This window comes from Phyllostomus discolor, chromosome 1 (assembly GCF_004126475.2).
Source record: "Phyllostomus discolor isolate MPI-MPIP mPhyDis1 chromosome 1, mPhyDis1.pri.v3, whole genome shotgun sequence".
Taxonomy (NCBI): domain Eukaryota; kingdom Metazoa; phylum Chordata; class Mammalia; order Chiroptera; family Phyllostomidae; genus Phyllostomus; species Phyllostomus discolor.
This window is the reverse complement of record NC_040903.2, coordinates 94,335,364-94,355,604: the sequence shown is the minus strand read 5'-3', so window position 1 is coordinate 94,355,604 and position 20,241 is coordinate 94,335,364. Positions and strand designations below refer to the sequence as shown.

Here is a 20,241-nt window from a genome sequence, read left to right as displayed (position 1 = left end):
GTCCCCTAACACGAGGTCATCTTTGGGACGCCCTTCCTGCTCTCACTGTGCAGTAGAATCTTTGTTCTTTAGACCCAGTTTTTAATAAAACCTTTTCCTGCACATTAACTTGAAGAGAGGATCTATGATGGAGATGGAGGTGGTGCTCTGTGAAGCTGACTACACTTGGAAAGTCTACCGCTGATCCAGGGCTGGGGACTGCGCAATGCCCTCAGGCCACCCCAAGTCTCTGCACCCTTTCTCACACAGACAACTCCGCTGGGCTGTCCAAGTGCGTCGAGAAGTATAATCCCTCCTCTAAGTACTTGGCTCTCAGTCTCCAATCACTAGTGGGAGCTGGAGAGGGCAAGTTAAAAAAAAAAAAATTCCTGAGGCAGCCGAGTTGCAGAGGGAAAAAAAGTCCGGAGGCGGCGGCAGAGCGGCCACTGCAGCCAGAAGTTGATGGTCGCTGTGGTCAGCGCGGGGCGCTGAGTTGGCCCGGGGCCTGCGGGGGAGCAGGGTTCTGGACGCAGGGTTCTGCGGTGCTCGGAGGACCACCACGGTGCCGGAGCGGAGCGCAGCGGAGGGTAAGGTGAGGGGACAAGGCTGCGGCAGTTCCCGCGTGCGGGAGCCGGTCTAGCTGGGGGAGCTGAGCGGGCAGAGGGGGCGGTGCAGGGTGCGAGCGGGCAGCGCGGGGCTCGGTGGCGTTGCCCCTACAGGCATGGGCGCTCAGTGGGCGGAGGAACAAGCAGCCACAGCCGGGTGGCTGCGTGGAGGGGGTCGGGGGCGCTGCTGGAGCTTTGTGAGAAGGCAGCCCTGCCCGACCCCGAGAGCTCGCGCCGGAGCGGGCGAAGAGCCGGCTGGGGGACACGTGCTCCGGAGTTGGGGAGTCGGCACTCGCTGGCCCGGAGATGGGGCGGGAGGGCCAGCGAAGCGCAGCCCGGGAATCGGAATTGGGGACACGGCAGGGAGCCCGCCTCTGGGGAGGCACCGAGCCCGCAGGCTCCCAAGTCCTGCGGAGCCACCTGCCTCGGAAGCCTCCGGGACCCAGCCTTGAAGGCGCAGAACACGCGTAGCGGGGTGGTCCGGGTCCGGGCTGGGCTCGCTCTCTGCTGCTGCAGCTTGTCACTTCCCCTTGGTCTGTTTCTCTCTGTCACACTCCCAATGTTTCTTTTCTTTTCTGTTTTCTTCCTCTGTTCTCTCTGTCTTTTCACCCCCCCCCCCCCACCCGTTGTGCCTGGGTCCGTTTGTCTCCCGCTGGCTCACCGTCCTCCTCTCTGTGTATCCCCGTCTCCCACACTCTCGGACCCACTCATTTAGACGCTCTCTGCTCCTCGCCTCATTGTCTCTCTCCTGTCTCTAGCTTTCTGCCCCCTCGGTCTACTTGCACCCGTTTAGGTCTGTCTGTCCCTTGCGGTGTTAAGGGTTTCAGACATTAAGAGACGATCCTCCGGAAGTTGTCTGGTGCCGTGTTTTACCCCCTTTGAGTCGCCACTCCAGGTGGATTTGGGGCCCTTTGTATTTGTTTTCTATAGAATGGGAATACCGTGGTTTCCCTGAGTTGTTAGGCATTGCTCTGGTCACTGATCTCCAAGGTGAGATCATGCCTGAGCAGCCACAAAGGTGTCAATGAGAGAAAACAGAAAAGAGCTGCTTAATTGCCCCCAAACATGTAAAGAGAATGTACCAAACCTACCTGCAGTGAAGCACAAGATCACAAAATAGGGTTGTGTGCTGTAAGCAAATCATAGTACGGATGGTTTTTTATGGGAAACATAACTGGGAAATTAATTGCTCTGATTTTCACTGTTTTCTTTAGTCATGTATAATGTACCTTTGTTTTTAGCCAAATATGGCCCAGGGCTGCAGAACTTGATACAGTGCGTTATTTGTCCAATCTGAATTACCATTTAGAAAACTACCTTTTCCCTTTGCTCACAAGATATAAGTTGATATGATCTCATTACTCATGTGCTGGGGTCCACTGATGAATTTTAATGGCACTGATTTGTGATTTTAAATCAAAATGTTAGTTTTTGGTGAGTTAAAATCTTGATTTATGTCACGTTAGTGAATCATCACCCTTTATGGGGGCTTTGCCACCTTGTCCGCCAGGTGCTGCGCAGCCCTTGGCCCAGGCAGGGCTGTCTGAAACTCCCTGTTCGATTGTGTCCCCGAGTGACGTGCTGCCTCTACTCATGGCATGTTCACATACAATAAGCCCCTCAAAATGTTCCAGTCATTAAATAACGTTATAGTAAAAGATGATTGACTTAATATTTTTCACGTACACTTGGAACACTGTGTGTGAAATGGCCTGATAAATTATTTTTATTAGAGTAAATGCTGATTTTATTATTTGTTTATAAGGCAACTTAAAATATGGTATCTTTTGGTACATAGAGCAACCTCCACTCTTCCTCAGCACTCAACTCATACTTATCATCTGAACATAAAGTCAGTTGTCTCCTACTCCAACCTAACAAAACCTTTCTTGGTTTTCATAAGCCCTCTTATGGCTGCCTGTTATGCTTCTGAACTCACCTCTCTCAGCATTCACCTCTCTGCTGTGTAATTACTTGTGTGGCTCTTCCTCACTGGGGTATGTTTCTTGTTGAGCTGGGATAGTATTCTTTTTCTTTTTTTCTCTGAATTTAGGAGATCCAGCCGAGTACCTAGCATATGAGAGATACTCAAAAACCTTTGAAGGATGATTTGTCCTCTTCCAATTTGTCTCTGACTTGTGACGTTAATTCTTTGTAGCTGTAGTAGCTTAAGGGAAATACTTTAGCATGGAGTAATCACAAATCACAGACCTCGGGATGAGAAGAGTCTTAGAAAGCACCTTATCACATACACTAATATTAAAGATGAAGTGGGTGAAGCCCAAAGAGTTTGAAAACCGTGCTCAGAAAGAGACTGAAGCCACATGGGCTATGGAGCTGAGACCTTGTGCTGTTTTTTACTGGGCCACACTTCTTTTCACAGGATGCATATTTGCTTTCTTTCACTAGAGGTGGATAAATCTGTTATTAAAGGCTAACAATTATTATCTAAGTACTAAAGATTTCTTCTCATGCCAACCAGTAAAAGTCATTTATGAAATTTGTCCATCTGCAATAACTGGTCATCATTTGTTATGTGTGTGTGGAGGTAATATGCCTTTTAGAACACTGATTTCTAAGTGCTTTTATGTTTGGAGTACGCTGTAATCTTGGGCAGATTAATTATTTCTACCTGCAAAGAAGATTTAAGTTCTTGAGACTTAATTTTTTCTCCTCTATAACTTTCTGCTTGTGTATTGAAGGGGATGGGGAGAAAGGGAAATTTGGACCAGATTAGGGGTTCATTTTGAAATTTTTCTTCAGAGACCACCGGTGTAACTCGGAACAACTGCAAATTCATCTGTTTTACATGTCGGACTTCCCTGTGAGCTTTTGTTTGAAAAAGGCTACCACAGTTTTAAAAAGTCTTGAAGACCACTTCACTTGATGTTTTCCAATCTTCCTTCCAGTTCTTGGGTTACATAATCAAGATAATTTCTAGCTTTTAAATCTTGGTGTCTGGAGGATATGTGAGAAAGGTATTAAGGATACAAGGAGAAACTGCTTTTGCATGAGAGATACTCATTTCAGGTTTCCATATGCTAGATTTGACACAATGGCAGAAACTGAAGTAGAAATGTTGCCATATATAAATGCAGGCCACAATTCAGGGGAGAGAGGGGCCATGGCTAGAAATAAAGACTTAACAGTCATTCCCATGGAATTAATGATTCAAGTTGAGGAAAACTAAAATTTTTTAGGAATCTGGAAAACAAAGTCAATGAAGATTTAGGGGTGGACAAGAGGGACATTTTGTGATACTTCTGAGTATTTTTTTTAAAGACTTTATTTTTTTTTAAAGAGGAGAAGGGAGGGAGAGAAACAGCAGTGTGTAGTTGTCTCTCGTGTGCCCCCTGCTGGGGACCTGACTGCAACCCAGGCATGTGCCCTGACTGGGAATCCAATCTGTAACCCTTTGGTTCACAGGCTGGGGCTCAATCCCCTGAGCCACACCAGCCAGGGCTGGATATTTTTTTAAAGCTCATCTATAGTATTGTGATAAAAAAGATAATACATAATTTACATCAGACAATCATCTGTTCTTACAATTTTTAGAACATCTACTTACATGCTGGTTATCTTAATTACATTCATTTTTACTGAAATGTTCAAGTGCCTACTCTCTGCCTGTCATTATTGCGTACTTTGAGGACACTCAGAGACATTGAACTTACATTCTAGAGAGTGAAAACACAATGGATTATAAACAAGCACACCCATAAGATCACTTCCAGTAGTGACATTGTCATGAGAAAAACAAGATACGGTGATATGACAGCAAGTGACTGGAGCTACTTTACTTTGGATGGCCAAGGAAGGCCTCTCTAAGGATGTTCTGAACAAGAAGGAAGAGTCATCCCAGCGAAGGTCTGGAGAACTTCCTGGCAGAGGGAACATCAAGGCCATCTCGAAAGGAGCAGCAAGCGGGGTGCACATTGCAGTCAGGCGTTCAGAGGAAATGGTGGGAATGGGGTCAGGGAGAAAGCCAGGCCCATGTTATGACGTATGGGTTTGACTCAAAGTACGTTTTATTTAATTACCCTGGAGGATTTTAAACCGAAAAGTGAGCAGATCTGACTTAGCCTGTCTGTCTACAGTGTGAGCAAGAATGTCTGAAGGGAGATGATGTGGGAGGCTGCAGAAGGATCAGCTGAAGTTTGGTGGTTTGGTCAGGGGTGGAACCGGGAGAGACTGATCCGACATTGTTCTTATCACTGAATGAGTCACAGAGTTGAATCAGGCTCCCCCTCCCTTTCTTTTTTCTTTCTTTCTTTCATTTTTTCTCTTTTGCCTTGATCTGCATTACAGCAACCCACTGGTTCAACAGTTGCTTTTACTTTTAAATTGCAGACCTCAGTACCTCGCAGTTCCCAGATGTCACACAAAGTTTGTGTTCTGGTTACAAAGGAAAGGAAGCAAATCAGAATTCTCTAATCAGGTTTGAGTGTCATTTTTCTCTACCCTTCGGCTTCGAAAACTTCACATGTTTCTTGAAAGATTTCCCTGCAAAATCCTGTTGTTAGATCTGGAACTCACCCTCCATTGCATCCCAGTCCTTTGCAATGAGCTGGTATATGGTAGGGATTCAGTAAATATTTGTGGAATGTTGTTGGATGTAGTCTGTTGAGACCCATTGTTTTGATTCAGCTGACTTTTATTTTTCCTGTCAACACGTATATGGCTCCATGTGCCTTCAACTTTAGAAGATATTAAGTAGCAAGCTAAGAAAATGATTTTTCTGAAAGTTGTATTTACTTATTGGCTAAAGGAAAAAAGATACAATCCAATATATCCCTATAACATTTCTTGCCTGGCTGTCTTGAGATAAACAATTTTGTCATTTTTATAGCCGTTAGATAGATATGGACTTAAACAAGTACAGACACATCTGTCACTAGTTAATTTGTTGATTTATGAATCTAAAGCGATTCCAAGGAAGTCTGTAATGATGGTGCCTTTGTCTAAATTAATCTCTTGATAGAAATCAGTGAGTTTTATCTAACTAATACACTTTACAACCATCTATAAAAGGTACTAAATTATCATTTGTCCTTTTTCTGGAACAAGCTACTCTTCTGCTGTCGTCCAATAACATTTAGCTGCAGTAGAACACGTACTGGGGGTGTACCCTCCTGGTCCTCACATTGCAGAATGTAATGCCCTCCTCAAATGGGGTTGCAGACAATGTGGTGTCACATTCTCGTGTATCTAGTAGTTATCTTTCATTATTTTTTTAGTTCCTTTTCAGTTAGTCGAGAGTCCCTTCTGTATTCGAATGTCTTCTCTACCTCTGTAACTCGATTTTGCTCAAACCTCACACATTCTTCCCATTGACCGCTGTGTCAGGTGTCTTCTGTTTGCCTTTCCAGACCTGCTTCTCCCTTATGCTCTCTGCCCACCAGGCTGCCTGGGGGAGCTGCTGATTTCCAGACAGCTCAGGGCATTGGGGAACCCCAGCAGGACATTAGAGGGAGGGTGGTGAGAGGGTATTTACTCTCCTGGGTCCTTCCCTGCTAGACCTACTTTGGCCACCTGTGTCCACTGTCCTCTTAAGAGAGCCTTTCCTGTATTACTCTGTCCTAGATTCCAGTAATTTCTCCAGTAGCTCTTCTTTTACTATCCTGATTTACTCCATTGTTATTTAGGTTATTTTACACTCCTACCTATACTTACTAAATTGTTTGTTTGTAAATACATTCTCTTCTGCTTCTCAGAGGTTATAACAATTAAGGTCCTGTTTTTGGTTGATGCAGCTTTTGAAAGCCTCTTCTTTCTGGAACTTTCTTGGACTGATAAGAGCAGTTGACCTCCTTACCTCTGTTGGTCATCTGCTTTCCACCCCAAATTACAAACGTAATCCTATCAACTCGAATGGAACTTGGAAAACCCAAGCTGTTATTATAGAAGTACTTTTCTGTCAATCAGTTTACTTCAACTTCTTACTTGATAGCCTGTATACTGTCTACATATGTAATTTGGTTGTTTCATTCACTCTTTTATTCATTCATTAATGCATTGCCTATTTATGGAGTCACTTTTTATGGCCAGACACGCATGGTGTTAGGCGTTCTGGATACAAAAAGGCAGACGTTTGCCCTTATTTGGGATGAGGAATGGGGAACAGATAGGGAATAAAAAACTAAACTTAATATCTACAAATCAATAACGTGATTGGGGCTGTGAAGGATGTGAACAGGGTGCAGTGTGGGGGTAATAGCAAGGACCAGCATTTGCTTGAGATCACAAGCAACCAAAAGGCAGGGGCGTTTCTATGTGGCTTTTGTTGACCTGCATCTGTTATGTGGGCTCTTCACACGTGAATTTTAAAATCGTTTCCCAAGGATACATATAATAAGCCTTCTTGATAGGAAAGTTAGAAATTGCAGGTAAGCCTACAGAAAGTAAATTGCCTTAAACCATTACCTAAAATTAATATTTTGATGTACATACACATACATATATGTATATATATATACCCTTGAAGAATGTTCTTGTACATTTTTTAAACAAAAGTAAGATTATGTGCATTGTTTTGTTGCTTACATTTTCAAGTAACCATACATTGACAATACTGTTCTATATTAATATATTAATTTTGAAATATAATATTTAGTGAATAATAACTTAATGTAAAATCTCAAGCTTCTTCAACTCCCTGATGTTTGTATTTATTAGATTTTTAAAAATCCCTTACTCAAGGATGTGTTATTGACTTTAGAGAGAGAGGAAGGCATAGAGAGGGAGACACACACATAAACATCAATGTGGATAACACTGATCAGTTGCCTCCTGAATACACCCTAATGGGGTATTGAACCCACAGCCTAGGTATGTGCCTCGATGGGGAATCAAACCCATAACCTTTTGGTGTACTGGATGATCTCCAACCAACTGAACTACCTAGCCAGGGCTAGAATTTGTTAAAAATTAGGTAAGTATGAAGAAGAAATTGAAAATGACCAATAATCCCACTATAAAAATAATCTTTGGAAATTATGAGGCATTTGGAATTTGAGAGTATGGTAATGGCCTAAGTCATAAATATATTTGTTTTATCATAACACCTCAGTGTTATGGTATCTGATAAAATTGATTAAACAACAGAGGGAAAATAATTGAACCAAACTTCTCTTATTTAGTAATCACATTCCAGGAATTTTTAGGCCTAATACCATTGCTAGTTCTTTTTGTCTTGTCACATATTAAATGAAAAACTAGGGTTTGAAGTAGTATGAGTTATTTGACAAATTCAATTCAGCAATTTACATATAACCATATGTTTGACTTGACTGCATGTGTTTTCCCAATGTATTCCACAGTACAGTGGTTTTGTGGAATTTCAGGTGTGTAGGCAGGCCAAGAAGGAGCCCATAGACAGTAGTGTAGCCTACTGGGTGATTGTGGGGACTGTGGAGGTGGCCTGGCTTTGAATTGTGGCTTTATCACTTGTTAGCTGTGAGACCTTGGCCGAGTTACTGAACCTTCTGTGTCTCAGCTTCATCATTTGTAAAATAGAGATGACAAAAATAGTGATTACTTTACAGGTTTGTTTTTTTTAAAAGATTGTATTTATTTATTTTTAGACAGAGGGGAAAGGAGGGAGAAAGAAAGGGAAACATCAATGTGTGGTTGCCTCTCACGTGCACACCCTACTGGGGACCTGGCCTGCAACCCAGGCATGTGCCCTGACTGGGAACCAAACCAGTGGCCCTTTGGTTTGAAGGCTGGCACTCAACCAACCCATCGAGCCACACCAGCCAGGGCACTTTACAGGTTTATATGAAGATTAGAATAGCAAATATTTGTAAAGTGTTTAGAACAATGCCAAGCACATAGAAAACACCACAGAAGCATTTGATAAGTACATAAATGATAAAAGCAATCTGGGAATTGCTGACATTTTAAAACTGCAAGCTTGCAAGCCTTCTCCGAGCCTTTATTATGTTAATGTGCACTGTGACAATCCTGAAAAGGGGTATTTGACCACAGGACTTGTAGTTTTCCCCTCATATGTCACTGGACTAATAGTGTTCCTTAAACTCACTTTGGGAAAAGAAGGGTACAAATAATTAACTGAATCTGGCTCACCTATCATATAGTAGGAACCCAGTTCTTTGTTGTTTAAAAATTTTTCTTTTCTTTTCTTTTTAGAGGTAAAATGAATGTTTTTCTTCATTACCCAGGGAAAGGCTTTCTGCCAGTATAGATGTTAGTATCCTCTGGGGATCACTGAACTCACAGTTTACAGTGTATATTATTTTCTAAAAAGCTACTTATTGTTATTTTTTGTAATAATAAAGAGTACATATTCATTAGCATGAACTTGGGAATAATAGGGAACTGTAACAAATAAAATAAAAATCACTCTTTTATTACCATACAGAAATAGCCACTGTTAACATTTTGGGTCCTTTTTTCTTTACAAAATTGAGAGTATAATATAATATGGTTTTGTGTCTTGCATTTTCTTTTCCCCTTGACTTTATTTATATAATATTCAGTCTTTCAGATGATTGGTAATCTGCATTTCAAAAGAGCTTCCTTCCTTACTTACCAAATTCTGTGGCCAGAGACAATATGAAAATAAAATGGTGTATCTAGAATGAGTTTCTCTCTTATTTTAAGTATTCTCGGAAATTGGAACCACCTGGTAAGCAGTTGGCAATTCTGTTTAAAAGACCTGGAGTAGGTGACCTCAGGTTGCTTCATTTTTATGAGTCATTCCAGTGTTCCAGCCAGCAGCCAGATGGACGCATAAGAATCCATGACCAGTCTGGTGTGGAGGCATTACTTACTCACCCTGAGTGACTGTGAGCGGACTTATATAATGTTGAGATTAACTAGGAAAAGTTATCCAGGGAAACCTGAGTTACTCCAAAACAAATACAAGTATTATTGTTTTTTTAAGATTTTATTTATTTATTTTTAGGGAGAGGGGGAGGGAGGGAGAGAGAGAGGGAAAGAAACATTGATGTTCAAGAGATATATTGATTGGTTGCCTCTCGCACGCCACCTACTGAGGACCTGGTGTGCAACCCAGGAATGTGCCCTGACTGGGTAAGGAGCCGACGACCTTTCCATTCACAGGCCAGCACTCAGTCCACTGAGCCACACCATCCAGGGCAAATACAACTATTATTTAAGTTTTAAATGATGTGTCTGTTCCCTCCATTCCATGTTGGAGGTAGGGTTCTCATAATATACCGATATTGAGGACAGGCATAGTCTCTAAGTATTTTATCTTGTCCTATATTTTGAATAGGGAATAATATTATATTTCTCTGCAGTATGTAAGTAAGGACTTTAAAAATACTAATTGTTGTAAGTTTTACTCTGTGTACTTCATAATGATTAAAAGATATCTGCTCAGTAAGTCGTTTTTCATTCATAAGTCCTTTTTAACAATTTTGAATTCTCATCTCACTGAAGATTAAATGAATCACTCTTTAAAACACTTGCTTTTAACATCTGTTAGCAAATTAAAATATTTAAACTCTTTCTGAAGAGGAAAACCATGCTATGCTGTTTAATTGAATTAAATTAGCTTTTCATGGAAATTTACCTAGGAGCTGTTTCTGGAATCAATTTGGAAAATGATCTTTGTATTCTGTGGCATTTATGTTTGATTATGTTTTTCTTAGTAATTCTCAATGGACCTGATTCACTCCTCGCTTTAGTCATCAAACCCTTGCAATTTTTGTAGGCAAATTAGGCATTTCCTACCCTGTAATTATGCATATTTATGGAATAATATATGCTGCCTCCTTGTATATAGATGGTATAAGAAAATTTCAATTCTATAACATAAAATCACCTATTTTATCATTTCAACACTCTGTGGAATACATTAAGGCTGAGATAACTTCTTCCAAAAAATGTTTTGTAGAATGTAAGTTTCAATATCTTCACCAGTAAAAGCAGGTGCTGCTCTTTGTAAGAAGAATAAAATAAAGTGAAAAATGGCTGATAATGTAGAGCTTCTTTTAAATCTGTTGCCTGGGAGCAATCTGTATCTCAGGCACATCAAAGATTGTGCATACTTACATTTTTTGCATTCTCTCTTACCTTGTAATCTGTTGATTCCTAAAACCATGAAGTAATGGAAAATTGCTTACCCAAAACTCAATTTCCAAGTTTTTTAACTGTAAAATTTAATCTTTGTGATCCACAGCATGGAAATACATTTTATATGCTCAGTACAAGGATTATAACTTAGTGTTTTTATTTCTGGACTACTTCATATTTAGCAGTTTGAAGATCTTTAAAACATATTTAGCTTTTAAATAAAAACCTTTGAATTATCTGCCATAATCTGCATGTTAGAATTGTTGCTGTTTTCTCATTAGTCCTATGAATCATGAGTGTTCAGTGCATTCTCTTTTACTCTCCACCTTCCCTTTCCCCTTCCCCTCTTCCTTCACTTTTTCTCTCTCACTTTTGCACTTGACTGTGTTTTCCTCTGACTAGTTTTTTTGAACTAAAGGTTTGGGAGGGGGGGCAGTTAAAACATACTCATTTCTATGATCCCAAACCTCTGGAGTACTTCCAGAGTCCTTTCTAGCTTACCATCCTGTGATGGATTAGAGTTTTGGCTAAGTTAGCATAATGATGATTGGTATTCTATAAACATGATCTTAAAATACTTTAAATTAAAAAAAATCACAAATTATAACAGTAAGGTGCATTTGTTTTGTTATGAAATCATTTATTTAATTACATAATTTCACTTAAAATATTTTTATGAAATGTCCATGTTTTGAACATTTAAACAGATGTGCACAGGTAAAAAAAACCAAAAAGTGGCACAGACATATAGTGTATGAAATATATTGTAGATATTACTTGGGTCTAGACGTTTTCATTCCTTTATGTAATCTTACACATAAAAATCTATATTTTATTAGATAGGGTTTCCACCACATACTCCCTAGTTCTTATTTGATTTGAAATTTCATGTATTTATGGTTGTGTTTTGAAAGCTGTTACGCATTCTTGATCATTTTCCTTGTAAGTTAGTAACGTGTAGCTTGACTTAGCATGAGACTAGAAACTGCATTTTTTGCTCACCTCTTCTAAACCTGGAAGGTATAATATAGTTTAGCAATAATATTTTACATCTTTAGTTTGTGAATAATGTCTTTCTTACAAATGAGATTATTAAATATTTATGCAATATGAATGAACTTTATACCATATATGTCAAAGACATCGTTGTGTCTTGCTCTAAGGCGAAAGGTGTTTAAAATCACAGATAATACACTATCAAAAAATAAATGCAAAGCCCAGATAGACTGAATATGAGAAAAACAAAATAAGTTGATGAGAACATTTATGAAGTGCCAGTGCGATTCAGTCTATTATTCTGTCTTTACATGATGCCATCAGGGCGATACGTTAGGGATGGCTAGGATTGGTATTTCATGATTTCACTTAAAATTTAGTTCTATATCCTCTAAATATCTTAGTTTTCCTCTGTATAAACCACTGCTCTCTTTGGGAACTGATTAGAATTTCTTAGTTTTTTGGCTTTTGTGTTTCATTCCTCAATCAAGTTGTGTATTGTAGTTGAAGTATAGCAGCCATTTGCTGGCTTGGTATTTGTCTGGTCCGTATTTCCATTGTTGCCCAGTCTGTGAGTCTTGACATCTGTGACACTTCCGTGTACTCTTCCCCTTTCTAGACTCAAAGAACACTGATTTTTCTTGTTTTACTTCATAGGCCTGTTCTGTGGTCCACTTGATCATTTATTTTTGTTTGGTTGGATTTTCCTCAGTTTCTAAGTCTTTTTCCCTTTTTTGAAGTAGAGTTATAATTTTTTTTAGACTTAGCAGCAGATATTTTTAGAACCCTAGGTTGTGTTAGACAAGAACTGTATGCAGTTTTTCAAGTAGAGGTGAACTGTGGTGTTAAATAGGATGGGAGTCATGTTTTGCTCTTGAGTGATGCTGGTGCCATTGTTAGCCTTGTTGGCAATGGGAGCACATTAATTCAGTGACTCTTAAGCTCTTTTCTATTATATCTAAGGCTTATTATCCCAAGAAGTACAGTCTATATATTTCCCCTCCTGCATGCATAACCCTATAGTTTTCCACTTTGAATCTTATTTGATGTTTTCCCCCTAGTAACTCATAAAATTTTGGAAATCATGTAGGTTATCCCACTGGCTTGGCATTCCATGTACTGGAAAAACTTAGTATCTTTCACAGACCTGGAAAATTTAATCTACATTTCCTCTCTACATCATTTATAAAGATGTTAAATAAGACCATTTCCAGCACCTTCCCTATTTATAGTTTTCCTGCCAAAGTCATGCCTTTTTTCACTGTCTTCTTTGTTTCTCCAGTAAAAGTTCACTTAATCCTATGGTGACTCAGTTCTTTTTAATAACTTTTGTGGTAGTACCTTGTCAAGGGCTTTTTTAAAAAATGGAGTAGATTACATCTGTTGATTTCTCCCTTGAGGTTCTACTCAACTTTTAATTTGGCAACACATGACTACCCTTGAAAAATAATCAGAGCTAGTCCTGCCCCATTGTTTGCTGAATTTTTCAGTGACCTTATGCTTTAGCATATATAGACCTCACAAATTTGTCAGCTGGCCAAGAAATAATTATAACACTAAACAGGAAATTTGAAAGGCTGTGGATAAAAGAGATGAAATTTAGCATTAATGTGGATGGTTGAACTGTATAAGCAAACAAATAACAAAGAGCTTACCTTATTGAGTCTTTCCTACAAATTCCAGGCAATGTGCTAAATAGTCCCATCTTCTCTGAGAAAGTAGTGGCTGTCATCCCATTTTACATATGAAGGAACTCAAGGCCTGGTGAGGCTCCCCAGGTGGCAGTCCAGGATTCTAATGTAGGACCGGCTGATTCTAAATCCGTACTTAAACATTGGAGTGCTGTTAGAGCCAGACATTGTGTTAGTGACTGAGGATACAAAGATGACGGCACTTGCCCTGATCGTTCAGGAGCTGGGAAAGACTCCAGGGGAAGGAAGGGACTTGGTGTAACACCTGTGTGACATGGGAAGCGCATGTGAGGGCCCGGAGAGCACAGACGAAGGTTGCTCATTCAAGAGTGCTCAAGTGAGAGGCTTGGGTTATCGATCATGTATCGAGAAGAGAGATGGGTAAAGAAAGAAAATATTCTGAAACTTTGGAAAAATATATTTTAGAACCATAAGTAGTGTAATCTTTCCTCTTTTTCCCCATTTAGTTCTGTCATGGATCATTTGTATGTAGAGAGTTCTGGCACTGTTTTTTAGAGCAGATTTACCACATGTTTACTAAGATTGGACTCCATTTTATTCATGTGGTGTGTATGTGTGAGTGAAAGAGAGAGAATGGGCATTTAATATGGGTTAAACGTAGTGACATATTTTAGTGAATTTTGGAAATCAAGTAGTTCATTTAATTTGCCAAGAAGATAGACATGCAAATGATGAAAAAAAAGACCATTTAAAATGGACCAATTTATCTGAAATGACACTTTAAAATTTAAACAATTATTTTGAAGGAAGCCCCATAAGATATACCTAATATTTCAGTAGTAAACATTGAATTGTGGGGTTTGGCAAAAGTTCAATTGTTTCTAGGGAACGAGAGGTATGTACTAAAAAGATAATAAAAATCTTCAAGGAGAGTTTGATCTTGAAGCTCTTGTAAACATTTTTGTTTCCTAATATTTAACACTCTAGAGATCATCATGTGTAAGAGAGATATCACCTACATTCTATCTCCTCTGTTTTGATTTGCTAGAGTGAAAGGAAATTTCTGCAGTGGTTTTCCAGGCTGGTTTGCCCCCTGCCCAACTGACTGCCTGCCCGTCAGACAGTTTGCTTCCTATCTTTTTCATGGGTCTCTTCTACAAAGTGTCATGAGACCTCTTTGTTTGTTTGTTTGTTTTATGGTTAATGCTATTGTGTTTGCAGGGAAAAATGCAGTGGGGTCCCTTGGCTCTGGCCCTGGAGTTGAGCTAAGCTAGAGTTATTGAATTAAAAAAGAAACCTTTGGTTTCCCAAATAACCAGATTAAATGTATATTTTGCATGGAACTAAAGTGTTATGGGGAAAGCAAAATTTAAAATAGATTTAGCCATGAAAGGTAGAATGGTAAATTAAAACAAATTAATATTAAAATAGTATATATGTTAAATCAACACATTTTTGCTAGCCCAATAATCACCATTTGATTTTCCAAAGGAATGCAAATATCGCAAGAACTAAGCTGTAGTATACTAAGCTGTAGTATAATTTGTAACAAATAGAAAGCTTCCTTGGAGTGACTTCTTATATTCCAAAATACAATTTTTCCATTATGGAAAATTGTATTTATGTTGAACATAAATAATCAGATATTTGCTTCACTAATGTTCCAGATTATTTTGAAATCATGTTACTGGATTTAACGATGCAACCTCTGTTCTGCAACCTTGTGTATACTGAAGGCTTGTTATGCATGTCAAGGGTATTTCCTTTTATTTGTTCTAATTTTACCTGCCATTTGTATCATTGAATGACCCTTCATAATTCTATTATGAAACCATATAATAAGGAAGGACTAGTTGATTATTTTTTACTTTAACTTTCATAATCTTATATAATTCAAGTCTTCTTTGTGTTCTCATTTCTCAGGTCAAATAATTCTTGTTTTGCAATTTCTCATCATGGTAATGAATGGCATAGAGTGATATGTTTCAGTACATTTATTGTTCTTATTTTAGCTTTTTGCATCTGTTCTCTCTTTCAGGGAAGGAGGGAGGCAAGTAGTGTGTTGAAAAGAGAGCATAATTGGGAGGCAGGAGAGGCCATAATTAGTTTTGGAACCTCAGACTGATCACTAAAATAAAAGATTGACAAAGCTCTCCAAGGTCTTTCTGGCTCTGAAATGCTATGACTGTAACCCAAATTGGCAAATCTTATCACAGTGGAAGAGGACTCACGGACCTGGACAACAGTGTGGTGATTGCTGGGGGAAGGGAGGTATAAGGGGACTGAATGGTAATGGGAAAACACAATAAAGACTAAATTAAAAAAAGAACTGTAGTGTGGATCTAGTTTCTTAGCACATGGCACTGTGACTGCTTCACAGTTTGTATTTTTTCTCTTCAGGCGGCTGTGGAATTCCAGAGACAAAAGAGCGTACCCACCAGTTAAGCCCCCTTCAAATCTTATCACCTCTGCATTTTATAATTCTTTACAGGAAAGACTGGTACTTAGAAATCATACAATTGTATGCCATTTCACATCTTATGTAAACTTTTTATTTGGAGGTTGCAAATAATTTTGGTTAGGAGGAAGTAATTCTGCCTCAATCAATACTGTACTTTCCTGGAATTATTTTCTAGGAACTTGAAGGCAGTTGCTGAAAAAGGTTTTGTTCAGAAAGCAGATTCACTTTCATGTTTGACTGTACTGGATTGTAATGCTGAAATGTTCAGTTAAACTGATTCTCTCTATGAGAAATTTATGTCTATTCTATCTTTTCCTAAACTATTCTTTTTCATATTGTTCTAGAACTGGATTAATATCCTCATTCCTTTAAAATATACAGGTCACTTATTTTATTATTATTTTTTAGGTGATTCGTAATTTTCTTTTAACAACTATGCTTTTATATAGAAATCAATTCTTATTTTTGTATGTATGAAGATTTCAGTGGTATTTTTTAGATTATTCATAGAAAATTCTTTTTTTAAAGATTTTATTTATTTATTTTTAGAGAGAGGGGAAAGGAGGGAGAAAGAGGGGGAGAAACATCAATGTGTGGTTGCCTCTTGCACACTCTGTACTGGGGACCTGGACCACAACCTAGGTATATACCCTGCCTGGGAATTGGACTGGAGGCCCTTTGGTTTGCAGACTGGAACTCAGTCCAGTGAGCCACACTGGCCAGGGCATATCCATAGAAAATTTTTAATCCTACCATGCTTCTAGGCAACCTTTCCCTATAGTATGTCAGTATGTGTTGAAAGAATCTAACCTAACAGTAAAATTGTACTTAATCAAACTAAGTAAAATGGAATTGAGAAAACAGATTATCAGTGCCCCTAGAAATTTGTTGTGGAGCATTTGCTATTAATGGGAATCAGGAAGCCTCTACTGAAAACTACAGAGTTATTTGTCTTACATGACTTATTTGCTCTTATGAGATAAGGTAAACAAGTAAAAAAATTGAAGTCCTTAAGAAATGCTGAAAGTGTTCTTGCCCATAGTGAATGAATTAGGGCTCATGACACTAGAACTCTTGAATTGGAAATGAGAAGGAATGTGAAGCAAAGTAAAGCGAGTCACCCCTTCATATGGGCACTTTGGAAGTTGAATTGAAGATGGAAAAAATAATCTGATTACCTTTATGCCCAACATGTATCACTTTATTTATGAATTTCTCATCTCAATACTATTCTTTTTACTAGTGCTTTTCTCTTCTTTTGAAATCTGGTTTGTATTTTACCTTGAGAAACTACTGTGTTAATCCCATTCCACTGGATTCATTTCTTCCTTTTTTCAACCTGCACCCTCTCCCATCCTTGTGCACTCTTCTGCACTCCGTCAGTTTGCAGTGACCAGTTTCCTGAATCGTTAGTGTAATGATCAATTTTGTCATATTAACTGTATTGGGTGATAAAAACTATTCTGTTTCTCTAGTTTTCCACGTGTTTCACAATATGGATATGACAACCAACGATTCTCGGTCAGTGTCGACTGGCTTTCCTATCTTGTATGATTTTAACCTTTATTTCCTTGTTATTGTGACAACTTTCGCAATTTTTGAAAATAGGTAAGGGGGCTTTTGATTAAAAAATTTGACATTTGTTATATTTGTTTAAAAAATACATTCTGGGCCATGAAACAAACGAACAAAAATCCTCTTCTGGATTTGAACTAAAGCCAGTGCAGGTGTTCTACATTGGAATCTGTAGGCCAATGCCCGGGTGTGTGTCCCGGCTCTCCCACTCAGGGTCCTGCCCTGTGAGATGGGGGTGGAAAGAGGACTTTCACAGTAAGGGTATTGTGGGACTTACATGGAACACCCAGAACTCTGCCTTAGACAATAATTGTTCAGTAAATGTTCTTTCTTGACCTTTAATTTAGGTGTCTTTAAGTGGCATTGGCTCTCAGCCTACTTTACTGGGTATCTGTATGAGAGCATTCTACTGAAATAGAATGAAGAAAATTTATAGTTAGTGAATCAGTTTTAATGAGAAATACTTTTCTTATACCATGTTTCCAAATGCAAAATTTTTAGGATACAAATATTCATATTAAAATGTTAAATGCCTAGTTAGAAACAAGAAGCTTTTAGAAACAGTTATTTCCTTCTTTTGTCTATTCAATTTGGGATCCTTCTATTTCTATTTCAAATGCTTGCTTAAAAAATTATATAATGAAATAAGAGCACAAATTATGCTCTTACTAATTTGAATGACATTTTTCCCTTGTATGAATTATGAAGAGCCTGCTTAGGTTGAACGTTAGTGGAGCTTGAAGAGATGTTAATATTAAGCATGTGTTTAGTTGCATGACATGATCAGTTTACACTATTGCAGAACCTTAATTAAAGTTTTATTAAACTGTGTAAACCGTGATCCAGTTTGGATTTGAAAGCAGATAGACATCTGTTTCAAATATTATTACTACAGTTAGATATTAATAGCTTTTTTCCTCTGAAAGTCCGGCAGTTTTCCTTTTGCAACTTTTGTTTCTATCTCCTCACTGTTTTCTCTGTATTGAAATTTTTGAAATGTTAAGGTTATTTTAAACATCACATTTGTAATCTGTACACTATGGAGTGTTTGGAAGTACTTTAAAGAAGAAGAATAAAACAACTCCTTTTGGTTTTATGTTAAAAGCAAATTTCTACAGTGATGCATCAGACGCATTTAAGACAGTTTCCTTGATTGGGGACCCTTGTGCCCCCCTTCTTTCATCCACCTTACCTTTTTATTTTCTTCCTCCCTCTCTGGCTTTTTTCATTATGAATTGAAGGCTAATTCTGGGCAAATTTTGGTGTAATTTTCCTCACTTCAGCAGTAAGCATAAAGTGCCATAATTTTCTCATATTGTTTCTTTGCCTTAATGACATTAAAAAATTCTCCAGTGTTTGTATGTATGTATGTGTGTATATACACACACATATATATGTGTATACATATACACCTATAGTATATATGTACACACATTTATATACCAGATTGTGTACATGTTTTATTCTTAGCTCTGGAAAGGAATCTTGATATATTTCATGCAGACAGAATACTGAATGCTCTCAGTGTAAAAATACCAGAATTTAAACTTTCTATTAAACCATGCTCACTAAAATGGTAGAAAACATGACTTGGAGTCTGTTATTTGTCACCATTTTGCTTATATTTTCCTCACTTTCATGTATTAAATTTTAGATTAAAAAAACTGGGAAGTTACCATCTTAATTTTATATTTTATTTGATTTTGCTTGAAATTATATTTGAATGTTTTCTCTTGTCATTAAATTTGCTTCAAAACATTTTAATTAGTAACTGAAAATGTAATTCATTGTTTATATTTTTATTTTTATCATAAATAATGCTGTAGTGGATTTTTTAATGAATGTATCTTTCTTTTCTATGCAAAGCTTTTATATATAACATCAACTTGCTTACCAGTGAAGTCATTCTAATTTATATTTTTACCAGCAGCATGTCTGCTTAATTTTACTCATATTTTTAGATGAGTTAATAAATATTTCAATTACATTCACAAAATCTCCATTAGGCTCAGAAAAGACAAAACAAAATGTGAAAGACCCAAACAATAAAGTAGTTCTGAATAAGTGGGAACATGCTTCATGTTATTTGTATTAAGAAAAGGAAAACCAGGAGTTTTTACTTCTTATAAATACTGTCCATTACCTTTGATATATAATTTCATAAAATTTACAAAAGAAATGCAAATTAACTAATAATTTTGCATTATATGGTTCTAAGTTTAATTTTTATTTTTTAAATAGAGTCTATTTATTTATTTTTAGAGAGAGAGGAAAGGAGGGAGAAAGGAGAGAAACATCATTGTGTTGTTGCCCCTCATGCACCCCTACTGGGGGGCCTGGCCTATGACCCAGGCATGTGCCCTGATTGGGAATCAAACTGGTGACCCTTTGGTTCATAGGCTGGCTCTCAACCCACTGAACCACACCAGCCTGGGCCTAAGTTTTAATTTGTAATAATAGGAATGATTTCAGGAAAAAGTTAATAATTCACACAAGAATCCTTGAAGTCAAAGGCAAACGTGACCCAAGGAAAAAAAATCTAATCCAAATTTTTATTTGATATGCAAATGAGATATAAGATCATTTTATGCTGTGTGAAAATACCCTTGTATTGTGTAATTGCTTTAAGAGGGACTCATTCCTGCATCCACAGAGAGTACTATGCTGAGAACTAGGCCCGGGATATAGTCATAAGGGTGGCAGGGCTGCCCAGCAGATGCCCTGGACAGTTTGGACAGGTCACGTATGTCAAACTCTGAACTTGGGTAGAGGCAGAGTAGAACTCTGAGACTGGGGATAAGAGACATTCCGGTGGATGTGCTTGACTGTATTGAAACCTCAAATTTCCCTGTATTTCTTGGCCTGGGGAAAATAGCCTTCCCTTCACTGGAGTCTATGCAATAATGTT

The 20,241-nt window shown here is 38.2% G+C and overlaps 1 protein-coding gene across 2 annotated transcripts in view; it reads left to right on the top strand.

Moving 5' to 3' along the window:
• The first annotated feature begins 411 nt into the window (after window positions 1-411).
• The window catches only part of BMPR1B (bone morphogenetic protein receptor type 1B), a 351,191-nt gene continuing 331,361 nt past the window's right edge, over window positions 412-20,241 (top strand). For both annotated transcript variants that reach the window (XM_036026290.1, XM_036026287.1), the window contains exon 1: window positions 412-566. The gene's annotated coding sequence lies outside the window, so the exon portion shown is untranslated. The remainder of the gene's footprint in view (window positions 567-20,241) is intronic.